Raw genomic sequence first — 14,152 nt, forward strand, 5'->3', positions numbered from 1 at the left:
AGCAACTGAGGGTTAAGGGCCACACTGTGGCAATGGTGGGGCTTGATCTGGCAATCTTCCAATTACTAGTCCAGTACCTTAACCACTAAGCTACCACTTAACAACAGTCACATAAGTTCTTGGCAAAAAATGTAAATGCATCAACTGGAAAATTTTAAATCGGATCTTATATTAATCCAGCATTTGATCCAATAAGTATATGGTCAGATAGAGGCTTAAGATGCTAAACTGCATAGATTTATTGTATTTTCCAATCCAATCCACTAACGTTTTTCAAAAATAATTGCAGGTGGTTTCACATCTACAGCTCAGCTGCAAATTTGTCATCGGTATCAGATAGAACATCAAAAAACAAGATTGAATAAACCTAAATTAGACATACAAGCTAGTCAAGAGCCTTTGTTAGGAAGCATTTTTGTGTTCTGGTGCCAAAACCGGAACACAAATAGGAAATCTAAGTTTAACAATTGACTTTGGCAATTGTGACCAAATATAGTTCAAGTAACTGAAGATTAAGGGCCAAACTGTGGCAACTTGGCAATGGTGGGGCTTGATTTGGCAATCTTCCAATTACTAGTCTAGTACCTTAACCACTAAGCTACCACTGACCAACCGTCACACAAGTTATTGGCAGAAAATTTAAATGTGTCAACTAAAAATTTCAAATCAGATCTTATATTAATCCAGCATTTAATGCAGTAAGTATATGGTTAGATAGGGGCTTACGATGCTAAACTGTAGTAGAATTAATGTATTTTCCAATCCACTGAAATTTTTTAAGGTAATTGCAGGTTGTTTCACATCTAGAGCTCAGCTACAAATTTGTCATCAGTATCAGATAGAACATTAAAAAACAGGATTGGGGAAAACCTAAATCAGACCTACAAGCTAGTCAGGAACCTTTGTTAGGAAGCATTTTTGTGTTGTGGTGCCAAAACTGGAATACAAATAGGAAATCTGAGCTAAACAATTGACAGTCATGGAGACGAGACCCAACAACATTCAGTCATTCAGGTTTGGTGAGGGACATTCTTTCCAAAGGAAATGATGAAAATTCCTGCCATTCTTAAGAGCAGCACTGACACCCTGTCTGACCTTTTAGAACCAATTTACCAAGCAAAACCTGCGTTCAAAACACTCGCAGACCCAGATGCACACATTCTTCTACATAGTAGAAAATGCACCAATGTAAATTTGAATGATTAAAGATTGTATTATTTCCCAGGAGTTTTGTATGGTATTTTCAGCATCAAACTTTGCCAATTTCTATTAACTGATAACCAATTATTAGTCGATAACCAGCAAACATATTGCTCATCAAAACATGCCATAGAGTTTAATAACAAGTATTTTATTGATTAAAAACAGCATATTGTAGTGACAGTAAAGTAGAACAGTAAGATAAAAATGAACATCATGAGTAGAACTAGCACAGCTTTCTGTATGTAGCAAAGAGTTAACTAAACATCAAAATATCAGAATGAACACAGTCAGTATATTAAAGCTTATAATTTTATGCTGAAGGATTTAAGAGTTACAGCCCCACAGAGACACAGTTACAGTTTTAAGCTAACGTCAGGGAAAAGCAAGTCTGCATCAGTATTACACTTATCAAGAGAAGCTTAACTGCTTCTTCACTTCGACTGTGTTTAGCCATTCTTTCTTTCCACATCCAACAATGTTAAAGAACAAATCAATTACAGAAATACTGTAGGGTTTACTGTACTGCAAACAGAAGATATTTGTGTATCAATGCTATGAATACACACTGTATCTACTTAATAGAAATTATGTTACTGATAAACCAATAACTGACTAAGAAGTCATTATTTAATTGATGTTTTAAACGCTTAGTTCCAACAAAGTAATCTGAGTAAAGAAAATGCATTTGAGGGGTGCTGATATACAGTACAACAGCATCGGATCTTTGTACTATATGAATCACATGGCTTTACAGAGTAACTAACCAGTAATTATATACATGAACAATTGATAATGCTTAAATTGCACCTCAGTGAAAAAAGCAGATAATATGAGTTCTTATTTGTGTGTCGCAGAACATAAAATTTAAATATTTTATTAAAATTCTAAAAGCTTGCTAAAATGCTACTGAAGACCATTCATGGAGAGAGTGAAACGATGATGGAGCAATGTACTGTCTGATTATACTGACCCATCAAAATCACTCACGCCACCAGAGCGACTGTCAACAGACAGATTTTTTCAGTTGCACAATAAATGAAAAGCCAGGCCTTCATGTCCAACAGTGGCCAAACATAATTTACTCTTTGAAGTAAATGGGCACAAATTACCAAAGCAATGCTTCAAAATCATGTGCAAAGACGTCTCAAAAGAGAGAAGGCCCATATTTAAGCCCATGGTTTAGGAAAGTCATGTCCTAACAACAAGCCCATAGCCGGGTGTCCACATACTTCTGGTCATATAATTTACTTTCAGCACACCCACTGATTTCCAAGATCTTATCAGCACAGCGGGAAAGCTCATTCTTTCCATGATTTTACAACTCAAGCAGAGTTAGACAAAAGCAGGTATGAGAGGAAGAAGGAATTTTTTTTAGTTTGTCACATGGGCTCAGCGTGTTAGCAGGCTTAGCAACAGTCACCCGTGCATTAGTCAGAGGCTGCACATAGTTCACTTAAATCACATCTGAACGTAAAAAACATGCAAATATTGTTTAAGAAAATACCAGTGTCTGAGACTGGACACATCCAACCCAGGGAGTCACAATGTACACATGAATGGTTAACTTCATTTAAAGGACAAAAAATACTCCGATATGCATGTCTAGTTTGGAAAACATACACTAATACATTCTGCTCAGTTTAATTAGTTTCTTTTTTTATAACGCCATGTTGTCGAGGCAAGCCGTAGCCTAGTGGTTAGGGTACTGGACTAGTAATCAGAAGGTCGCTGGTTCAATCCCCACCACTGCCAGGTTGCTGCTGTTGAGCCCTTGAGCAAGGCCCTTAACCCTCAATTGCTCAGACTGTATACTGTAACTGTACTGTAAGTCACTTTGGTTAAAAGTGTCTGCTAAATGCTTACAATGTAAAATGTTGTCACATTCACTTTAATTAGTAAAGACAAAGATACGTCTGTTGAAACGAAAAGGAGGTATGAGAGGAAGAAGGATTTTTTTTTTTAGTTTGTCACATAGGCTCAGCGTGTTAGCAGGCTTAGCAACACTATGTGCATGAGTCAGAGGCTGCACATAGTTTACTTAAATCACATCTGTCTGAGACTGTGAGAAATTCACTGGACACATCCAACCCAGGGAGTCACAATGTACACATGAATGGTTAACTTCATTTAACGGACAAAAAATACTCAGATATGTACAGTATGTCTAGTTTGGAAAACATACATTAATTCATTTTGCTCAGTTTAAAAAAATTGTTTTTATAATGCATGTCGTCACAGTCAGTTTAATTAGTAAAGACAAAGATACGTCTGCTGAAATGAAAAGCATAATGTTTAAAATCATTGTGTAAATAACGCTTATCACTGACGCAACATTACAACACTGCAGAACTATTTATTGAGTGTAACAGTGCTTTACAGACAGCCTGGGCACAAAGTAGGGCTGGGTATCGCCACTAATTTCCTGGTTCGATTCGATTCGATTTTGATTCAACACATTTAGGCATATTTGAGTTACATTAACAGGTTTTGTTTAAATATGTAAAGATGTTCAGAGAACGAATGTGATAATTGTACAAAGAACACTCATTATTAAAAATATTTGTGTATTTTGTTTACATAAATAATTAATCCAAAACAGAAAACAGTAACATTCATTTTTTATTATTATTTTATATGTCTGACACGCTACAACATTGTAAATGTAACGTAAACATACACCTGGCTGTTGAACAGCTTATGCCAAGTTTACACTACACGACTTTCTGATTTGCCGGGTCGCTGTACAGTTCACACTGCATGACTCACAGGTGATAGGGGAGTTTTACATCTACACCATCTATCACCAGGGGGAATCACAGGCGAGCTTCTCTGGTCTCCAAAACTACGTTTTGTCACGAAAACAAACGTGAGAAGTGATGAAAGGTTTAATGATACCACGTCCAAACATGCACATCAACAAGTAGCCAGAGATCAAAGTGTGTGCGCTGATGTAGAAAAAAGGAGAAAAATAAAGGAATCTGAGTGGATTTGGCAACACGAGCAGCATGGCTTGTTCTATAGTGAGTTGGAGGTTAATAAATATTTTGTTTTGTAGAGAATGATCAGGTCAGAAATACTGTAAAACTCGTGTGCTGATGTATTCTGATAGAACCTATATTACGCCCCTGAACCACCTGTTTACAACCTCGCCCCTGTGTTTCCCCTCGCTGTTTCTCACACTGATTGAGAGCCGAGTTTTGATCGCAGAGCGAACACCGAGTTCCTCCCGAACCTAGCGCTGACCCGTCGCCGAGCGAAAATCAGGGCAAAAATCGTGTAGTGTGAACCAGGCATAACTTGAGCTTCTGCCATGCTGAACTGATGTGCAGGTCAGATCTCATTGCGCAAAAAAACACTGGCTGGTCACGCGAAATTAAAGGGGGTAAAAGATTTCCGTGTACACCGTAAAAAGGGGCGTATTTAAAAGATCGATCTCGCATTTATATGAATCGATATCGGATCGTTCAAATAAAGATCGATTCGAATCGAAAAATCGATTTTATAAACCCACCCCTAGCACAAAGGCAAGAATTCTCTGAAAGTTAGGCTAGATTTTTAGGCATGAGCGGTCCGTTTCAGCTCTTGCCACAACATGTGTATTGGGTTCAATACAGGATTTTGACCACTGAAACTTTCCGTTCCTTTTTAATAGTTCGGATGTGAACATGCTTTAGTATTCTAAATTAAATGTCATGTTACATAACCGAATTTACCTGACCTTTATCTTTAAGACAAATTTCCTTTCACTTTCTCGAAGTTAATATTATTCATATTCATTGCTCAACAATGCCAGGTTGTACTGCAGCAAAGCAACCAACACCTTCCATCACACTACCACCGCCATGACTTTTGGAATAACATTGTATTATTAAATATTTTGAAATTCTGTGGGTGCTCGGGTGGTGCAGGATTTGTAATTTTAGATAGCAAGTTTCCTCATCCTGGAATCGCTTGTCTTGGCTTCTTGGCTCTTTAACAGGATTTCATTTGCATTAACAAGCCAATAAGGTTTCATTAACCCACTTTATTCTTAGTCAGTCAATAGTGTTTATTAACCAGAATGATCCGCTGTGGCAACCCCTAAATAAAGGAGAAGCCAAAGAAAAATTAACTACTACCTCTGCTTTTTGGTCAAACAATTGTCTGTTTATAAAACAGTATCCCAAGTTCCCCCCTAATTTTTTTTGGTTAAAATGTCATAAGAGTTTTTTCTTTGCCTTTTTTTTTAATGATCTTATTTGCATTTAATTTAAGCTGAAATCCAACTAGGAAATAGCCATGCTGGTGAATTTCAGTCACCAAAGGGTTCAGATATTTCTTTTAGCCAGGAGTTCCCCTTGCAGTGGAAAGCAGGGTTGTAGTGCTAGGTTTTCACTGCTATCAGTATGATTGATATCGAGTGTGTGTGTGTGTGTGTGAGAGAGAGAGTGAGCTCTGGCTGACACATTACCTCTCTCAGCAGTGTAAATCCTGAGTCAGCAGCTTATTCAAATCCCTCCCAACAAACACAAACACCCACATGTACATCCTTAGCAACAAGCAATAAGACAACAGCAGCAATGACATACATGTAGCTGAATTTTTCAAAACACTATGAGGGACAACCTTAGCAATGCCAAACCTAGGCAACTCTCAAAGACCACCATGAGCCTTAGCCCACATGAAAATGCTAATTAGATAAACAGTATCCGTGTTTATGTTACAAAGTGTCATGATTAAGGCAGAGCAAGAAAGAGGCCGTAGGATAAACATAGGATATTAAATCTCAACTGAAGTGTGTTGCACAAAGAAAGCAGGAGCAGTTCCTTTCTTGCACTGCAGCTTCAAGCTCTAAATGATATAAAACTCAACTGACTGCATCAACTGTGTTGCAGCTTCTAATTTAAACAAATTATTTTAGTGGTTTCTGAATTACACCTGATCACTCAAATTTTCTCTCACCACAAGGCAAAAGTTTAGGTTTCCTTTTCAACCAAGGCAAAGAAACCACTGTTGCATGTTTCTTGTAATCATGAACAACTGTGTGTAGAAACAGCTCCAAATGACACTCATAAAAACCTGAATTTACTTTTAAAATCTTTACAGAGTTCTGTAAATGTAATTAGAGATGGACCGATCGGGGTTTTTGGCACCGATTCCGATCTCCTTTCAGGGACATCGGCAGATAGCCGATTCCGATCGGGGGGGGGATTAGCAGTAAATAAACTTAAAAAGAGCCTCACAGTAAAGATAAACCGGAGCAGCGCGCGTGTGTGTGTTTGTGCCTTTAGAAGAGACGCTTTGTTCACAGTATCGCTATAAGTGATTCATTGATTCATGAGTTGATTCGTTTTTATGTGAAGCGTAAGTTTCTCTTCTCAGTTATCTCTCCGTGTTCACTGTTATTAATTAAATGTCGTGGTTTTAAATAAACACCAACTACTACAGAACATTTTGTGTGACTCTCTTACATTAAAAAGCTTCATTAAAAAGCTTAATTAAACTGCTATTACCACAGATCTGTAACCGAGTCAGACTCGTTCCGTCTAAGGAGCTAAAAGTTTTCTAAAAGTTCAGCAGATGATCCTGAACTAACGAATTTGGTAATGAATAAACTTTTGCCTCGGATTGGCTCTGTAACGTCTTCTGTTCTCATCTACATCACAAGTAAGAACCGCTTACGATTTACCAAAGTGAACCAGGAGTTTATATAACGTGCTGATAGAATCGACTCAGATGTGACCGGGTTGAATTATCTTTTTAAAGTAAATATTACAATCAGCAAAATTACATCGTAAGAGCTTTCACGATGGTTTCTGTACGATGGTTGATGAATGGTGATGTGATGGTTGGTGCTTCGTAGCTCAAAGTCTGGATCAATCCACTGAGCTGTTAACTTAACATGGTCTTTATATATCACACGATCGGATCGGCTACTTTTAGGAAATATCGCAGATCGCCGATAGCATATTTTGATTAAAAATCGGCCGATACCGATTCGTAGCCGATCGATCGTCCCATCTCTAAATGTAATGCTTGTAGCTAATCTAAAAGTTCAATTAAACAATGCTTATTAAATCACTAACAAGGAATTAGGAGGCCATGTACATTTAACAGACATATACAAACAAACCCTAGTCACTGAATACAATGCAAGCAACTGAGGAATGAGGGCCTTGTTCAAGAGTCCAACAGAGGTAACTTGGCTGTGGTGTGGCTTGAACCAGTGACTTTCTGATCAACAGTACAGTACCTTAACCGCTGAGCTAACAGTGCCCACACTGCTCATGTCACACTGCTAAATGGCATTGTCTTTCTATATCACCAACATATTTATCCAAGTCGATGTATGTTTATTTGAACTATTTTGCCATAGTTTTAGAAAACCCACAAAGTTATAAAAAAGGTAACAGGGTATTTCTTACTTATTCTAAGTTACCAGATTGGTATAAGTCCCAAGTCAAGAACCATGTAACTATACAATTAATGCCCTATTCAGGTATTAAAGCAAATTATGCTGCAGACAATCAATTCAAACTGATCCATAAGTACAAAACTTACCAATATTAAGACTTCCTACAATTTCATTTATAACAGCTAATCAGGTAAAACGTAGGGATGGGCATTTTGTTTATTGTGACAGATCAAGTACTCAGCATAGAAAAAGAGTAAGCACTTGGTTCCTGGTCTGTGGTGTGTGTAGGGGGGCTGGGCTGGTAATCTCCTGTTGTTGCTGTATTTAGGTCAATGGTTGTTTAAGGAGGAGTGTTTAAACATATATGTTCTGGTAATTACAGTAAGCACTGGATGCTGGTTGAGAAGTGAACCTAAAGCATGTTTTACCAGTGGAAAGCAACTTATGCAGGTAACAGATACAGCATCTTGTTGGTTAAGTGAACATGAGAAGATTGTAAATGCTACACAAAAGTTTAATGTACAAACACAGACTCGTGTATACAGAACACCAGATATCTGCAGGCATGCTGGTATACTTTGGAGCAGGGCTGAATGCAAAGCGAGAAAAAAGCTCAATGAGAAGCAAAGAAGAGTCAGCTGAAGTCTGCAAAAAAGCAAGAGCATGGGCTTCTCTCATGGGCTTCAGCTTGGCCCAAAACCTGGTCATATAAGGGCTAGATGAAGACATGGAGGGGCTTACAAGCTACAGTTTCTTGTACCCACTGTAAAATTTGGTGTAGGACTCATGATGATCTGGGAGAGCATCAGCAAGAATCAGGATAAAAGATATCCTAGATAGAAGATTGCTTCCTTTTGTTCTGGCAATGTTCCCTTACTCTGAGAGGAGTTTTTACCAGCAGGATAATGTTCCATGCCACAATGTCAAGCCAAATAATGTGTGGAGGTAGGACCACAAGATTAAGACCCTGTCATGGCCAGCACAATGTCCAGACCTGAAGAAAGAAGGAAAAAAGATGGCACACGCCATCAAACAATGCTGAGCTGCTGGAATCTTTGCACCAGAAGTGGCGTAGACTCACCCAACAGCAAGACTGGACAGCATGCCAAACCACTGTGATGGAAAATCAGGGTTATTCCAACAAATACTGATTTCTGAACATGTTTAACATGTTCACTGTTTTGTTCTGCAATCCTGCTAAAGCACAAGTGTCTTGGAAAATCTATCACAAATTTGTGGTAAAATAAACTGTGGTGGATAAGAATCTGGTTATACTTTTGTATTGTACCAGAAAACAGCTTAGTGACATTGTTCAATTTGATTCTGATCCAGTGTTTAAGACCAGTACTAGCCTCAATGCCTGATTCTTAAATGTTGATTTGACTGGATACACTCAGTTTTACATGAATTATTCATGCCTGCTTGTATCAGCAAACCTACACAAACTAACCAGTCCCGGAAATGTGAAATTACCAAAATCAAGGTCAGTTTATAACATTTTGTCCTACACTTTTGTTCAGCCTTAGTTTTGACCAATGTAGTTAAGCCACACACAGACAGGTAAGCAAACATGGTGGCACCAGTGCAGTTTGTTCATTACGCAAGAGTGAAAATGATTACGACGTGCATTCCAAAACAAGTCAAACCAAACTCACTACAAACTGTAGGCAGAAAAGAGGGGCCTAATCCCCCCCCCAATACTATTACTATTTATATCTGCTAAAAAAAAATGGAATAACGTTTTCAAAGCAAGTGAACTGGGCTGTCGTGTTTATTTTCTTAAAAACATCTGAAAGGGATGAGGGTTTTAATTAACCCCTGTCTTTAGTACTCATAAATAGAAACAAGGTGGGCTCTCTTAGAGTTGCTGTCAAAAAAATATGTTGCTTCAGTTCACCTTATAATCACCAAAACCAAAATAAACTCAAATGTTAATTAGCTGAATGACAAAAACATTAGACAATGAAAAACTTAGTAAAGCAATGTTTTTTTTAAATAAGTGTTTGATGACCAAGTCAAATGTCCAAATAAAAAAAAAAGTCTAATTTGAAGCTTTTTGTGCACTGTAAATCCTTGGCAAAAAGGTTGCGGTGGAAACATGATGTTTACATATAATATGTACATGTAGCACAGTGACAGTGAAAAAAGGTTTCATAATATCGACAAACACAATAAAGAAGCCATACATGGTGATAATCCACACAATGCGACAATCTCAAAAGCATTAAAGCATTAAAGCATAGTACCCAGGCTTAAGCACTGTCCGAATTTTATAAACAACTGTATCAGTAAACTTCTTTAAATGAAGAGTAAAGTCTTTGAATTCTTTAGATCAGTGGTTCTCAAACTTTTTAGACCAAGTACCACCCATTATCAAACCAAAACTTCCAAGTACCACCTACGTTTCTCATCACAGAACCACATATGGCACACATTAATTAGGTGTGTGTGTATATATTAGTGATGGGAATTATGGCTTCTTGAAGGGAGCCGCATCTTTTGGCTCGGTTCCTTTTAAAGAGTCAATCAAAAAAATGGCTCTTCGTTCTTCGGGAGACGCTACTGGGTAAACTATAAGACACCCCCGATATTAATATCAAATTTTGCTACTTTGCCTTAAATGTATTCCTAATTCAAACAACACTTAAATGAAAAAAAAAAAGATTTATTCTAAAAGTAAAAAAACTACAGAGAAGAGACAGACTGTGGTTGCATTGCATTAAGTTTCAGAAAAATACTTTCTTGTATTTAAAACAATTAAACAAGTTTAGTTTATTTCTCAATTATTTGTCATTATACTACTAGCTCTCTCTCTCTCTCTCTCTCTGTGTGTGTCTCGCTCGCTCTCCGCGACACTGAAAGTGTTTCGGATTTGAATTTCGACAATAAACAGCTCTTATTACGACTTATGATTAATTCCCTCTACTGATGGAAGCTGAATGGGTGGATTACAGCCGATAAGAACTGCGCAGAAATAAAAGACTCGGTTCCTTTCGTTCATTTCAAAGATCCGTTCAATAGAATCGGATCGTTCGCGAATGACTCATCACTAGTATATATTATGCAGTTAGCGTTTCAGTGAGTGCGCCTGTTTAGCGGAGCAGCCTCGTGATGTCAGGAACGAGATCAGTGAGATTCAAACGCAGATCTGCTCTGATAAAAGCCAGAGCTACTGATAACTTTACTGATAACTTTACTGATAACGTTTCGGAAATTTCGAGATGGAAACCGCGAACGTGAAGTATAGATGTAATGAAGTACGGTGGCTGCGTAGCCCCGAATATTTTTTAAAACACATTAGTTTTAATACAATTTGTTTTCATTAAACTGATTTTATTAAAACAGAATTATAAGAACTTGAAACAGATTTTATTAGTAATTTACACAATTTGTTTCATATGATTTTTTTTATTTATAATTATTAAATTATTTATTTTTTCGGTGCATGTAATTACTTTTCCGAGATTATCTGGCGTACCACAGTTTGAGAACCACTGATTTAGATATTATGAAATGGGGAAATGAGGGTTTCTGCATGGGTACTCAATCATCAGGTGACTGTTTAAAGGTCTGAGGGCAAAGGAGTTCTGATAAGCACTCAAGTCATTCATAGAAACGTATGATGAAAGTACTAAGTACTCCGTGTCCCAACAACCCACACAATTTGATTGTGTTTATCAGGTGTGATAGACACTTTATGCATTCTGAATTGCCCACAGTTGTAAGTATGAGCAAGTTAGGTGTAACTTTGTAAGTATGGTTTTAAGTGTCTCTCCTTATCACACAGAAAACCATTGTTTATATCTGCCTGAAATTCCTAGAAACTCTAATTCAAGTTCTTGGTAATTTTATCGTTACAGACTCTATCTATTCATTTTTTTTGTAACAAGAAGGGTGATATGTTTTCATTCTAACAATTTTAACCATTGCTTTATCCTAATTAAGGTTACAGTGGGTTGAGGACTACATTAAAAACACTGCTCAAGACAAAAATACACGATTGAAAAAGTTTAATCAATATTCACGTTTCTGGGAGGTGGGAGGAAACTGAAGTACCCTGAGAAAACCCATAAAGACGCAAGAAAAACTTCTTATGAACAATAACAAACCTAGGTGTTAGGTTTAAACCTTGGTCCCACCCAAAAAAATATTTAAAGATGTGCATTTTTACTGCTTTTAGTAACCAGCTAATGTGACTAATAATTATATTTAAAGTTGTTTTAAGCATCATTAATTCTATTTCATTTAACTTAACAAAAGTGTAAAAACAATCAGTGCTGTTTAAGAACTATTTAGCCTTTTTCAACCTTCAGTCTTTAGCCAACCAACAAAGTCTTTCACAAAAACCAAAAGTTACAGTTTTTAGAAGCAATTTCCAAAACTGTACATGACATGTACAGTGTATCACAAAAGTGAGTACACCCCTCACATTTCTGCAAATATTTCATTATATCTTTTCATGGGACAACACTATAGACATGAAACTTGGATATAACTTAGAGTAGTCAGTGTACAACTTGTATAGCAGTGTAGATTTACTGTCTTCTGAAAATAACTCAACACACAGCCATTAATGTCTAAATAGCTGGCAACATAAGTGAGTACACCCCACAGTGAACATGTCCAAATTGTGCCCAAAGTGTCAATATTTTGTGTGACCACCATTATTATCCAGCACTGCCTTAACCCTCCTGGGCATGGAATTCACCAGAGCTGCACAGGTTGCTACTGGAATCCTCTTCCACTCCTCCATGATGACATCACGGAGCTGGTGGATGTTAGACACCTTGAACTCCTCCACCTTCCACTTGAAGATGCGCCACAGGTGCTAAATTGGGTTTAGTCCATCACCTTTACCTTCAGCTTCCTCAGCAAGGCAGTTGTCATCTTGGAGGTTGTGTTTGGGGTCGTTATACTGTTGGAAAACTGCCATGAGGCCCAGTTTTCGAAGGGAGGGGATCATGCTCTGTTTCAGAATGTCACAGTACATGTTGGAATTCATGTTTCCCTCAATGAACTGCAGCTCCCCAGTGCCAGCAACACTCATGCAGCCCAAGACCATGATGCTACCACCACCATGCTTGACTGTAGGCAAGATACAGTTGTCTTGGTACTTCTCACCAGGGCGCCGCCACACATGCTGGACACCATCTGAGCCAAACAAGTTTATCTTGGTCTCGTCAGACCACAGGGCATTCCAGTAATCCATGTTCTTGGACTGCTTGTCTTCAGCAAACTGTTTGCGGGCTTTCTTGTGCGTCAGCTTCCTTCTGGGATGACGACCATGCAGACCGAGTTGATGCAGTGTGCGGCGTATGGTCTGAGCACTGACAGGCTGACCTCCCACGTCTTCAACCTCTGCAGCAATGCTGGCAGCACTCATGTGTCTATTTTTTAAAGCCAACCTCTGGATATGACGCCGAACACGTGGACTCAACTTCTTTGGTCGACCCTGGCGAAGCCTGTTCCGAGTGGAACCTGTCCTGGAAAACCGCTGTATGACCTTGGCCACCATGCTGTAGCTCAGTTTCAGGGTGTTAGCAATCTTCTTATAGCCCAGGCCATCTTTGTGGAGAGCAACAATTCTATTTCTCACATCCTCAGAGAGTTCTTTGCCATGAGGTGCCATGTTGAATATCCAGTGGCCAGTATGAGAGAATTGTACCCAAAACACCAAATTTAACAGCCCTGCTCCCCATTTACACCTGGGACCTTGACACATGACACCAGGGAGGGACAACGACACATTTGGGCACAATTTGGACATGTTCACTGTGGGGTGTACTCACTTATGTTGCCAGCTATTTAGACATTAATGGCTGTGTGTTGAGTTATTTTCAGAAGACAGTAAATCTACACTGCTATACAAGCTGTACACTGACTTCTCTAAGTTATATCCAAGTTTCATGTCTATAGTGTTGTCCCATGAAAAGATATAATAAAATATTTGCAGAAATGTGAGGGGTGTACTTACTTTTGTGATACACTGTACATAGTTACGTAAACTGCAGTAAAAATTCTGACACTAATGTTCCAGTTTCATAATTCAGTTACTGTTTCAACATAGCATATCTTACAGAAATATAATCCAGTCATGCTTTCCAATTCTTTAAAGAAAATAGCTATCAAAAAGTACACAGAGATATCAATTCATTCCTTCTTAATCAATAATGGCTGATCACCTGACTGAGGTCCCAGAACGGGCCAAAGCCTACAGAGAAACACCAGGCACAGAGCAGGAATACACCATGAATGGAAAACAAATGAAATCACAGAACATCACACAATTAACTATGCACTCAATCATTCTATTTAGATAATTTACTTACATTTCATTACATACAGAGAAAACCCATACAAACATATGACCAACTCCTTACACAGTAACCTTAAGTGAGGTGAACCCAGGTCCCCAAAATTCTTGAGCTGTTTGTACAGCAACAAGATAAGGTCCATCATGACACCCATGTGTGAGAAAGTTATACGATTACAAAAATATCTTGTAAACATTATTGAGGCATATACTCATGTTCATCCACTTCATCCTGATCAGGG

General features: G+C 38.1%; 1 protein-coding gene across 4 annotated transcripts in view; it reads right to left on the reverse strand.

Moving 5' to 3' along the window:
• Positions 1–14,152, reverse strand: part of pacsin2 (protein kinase C and casein kinase substrate in neurons 2) — a 35,422-nt gene that overhangs the window by 17,492 nt on the left and 3,778 nt on the right. The window lies entirely within an intron of this gene.

The sequence above is a fragment of the Trichomycterus rosablanca genome, chromosome 1 (genome assembly GCF_030014385.1).
Source record: "Trichomycterus rosablanca isolate fTriRos1 chromosome 1, fTriRos1.hap1, whole genome shotgun sequence".
Classification (NCBI taxonomy): Eukaryota; Metazoa; Chordata; class Actinopteri; order Siluriformes; family Trichomycteridae; genus Trichomycterus; species Trichomycterus rosablanca.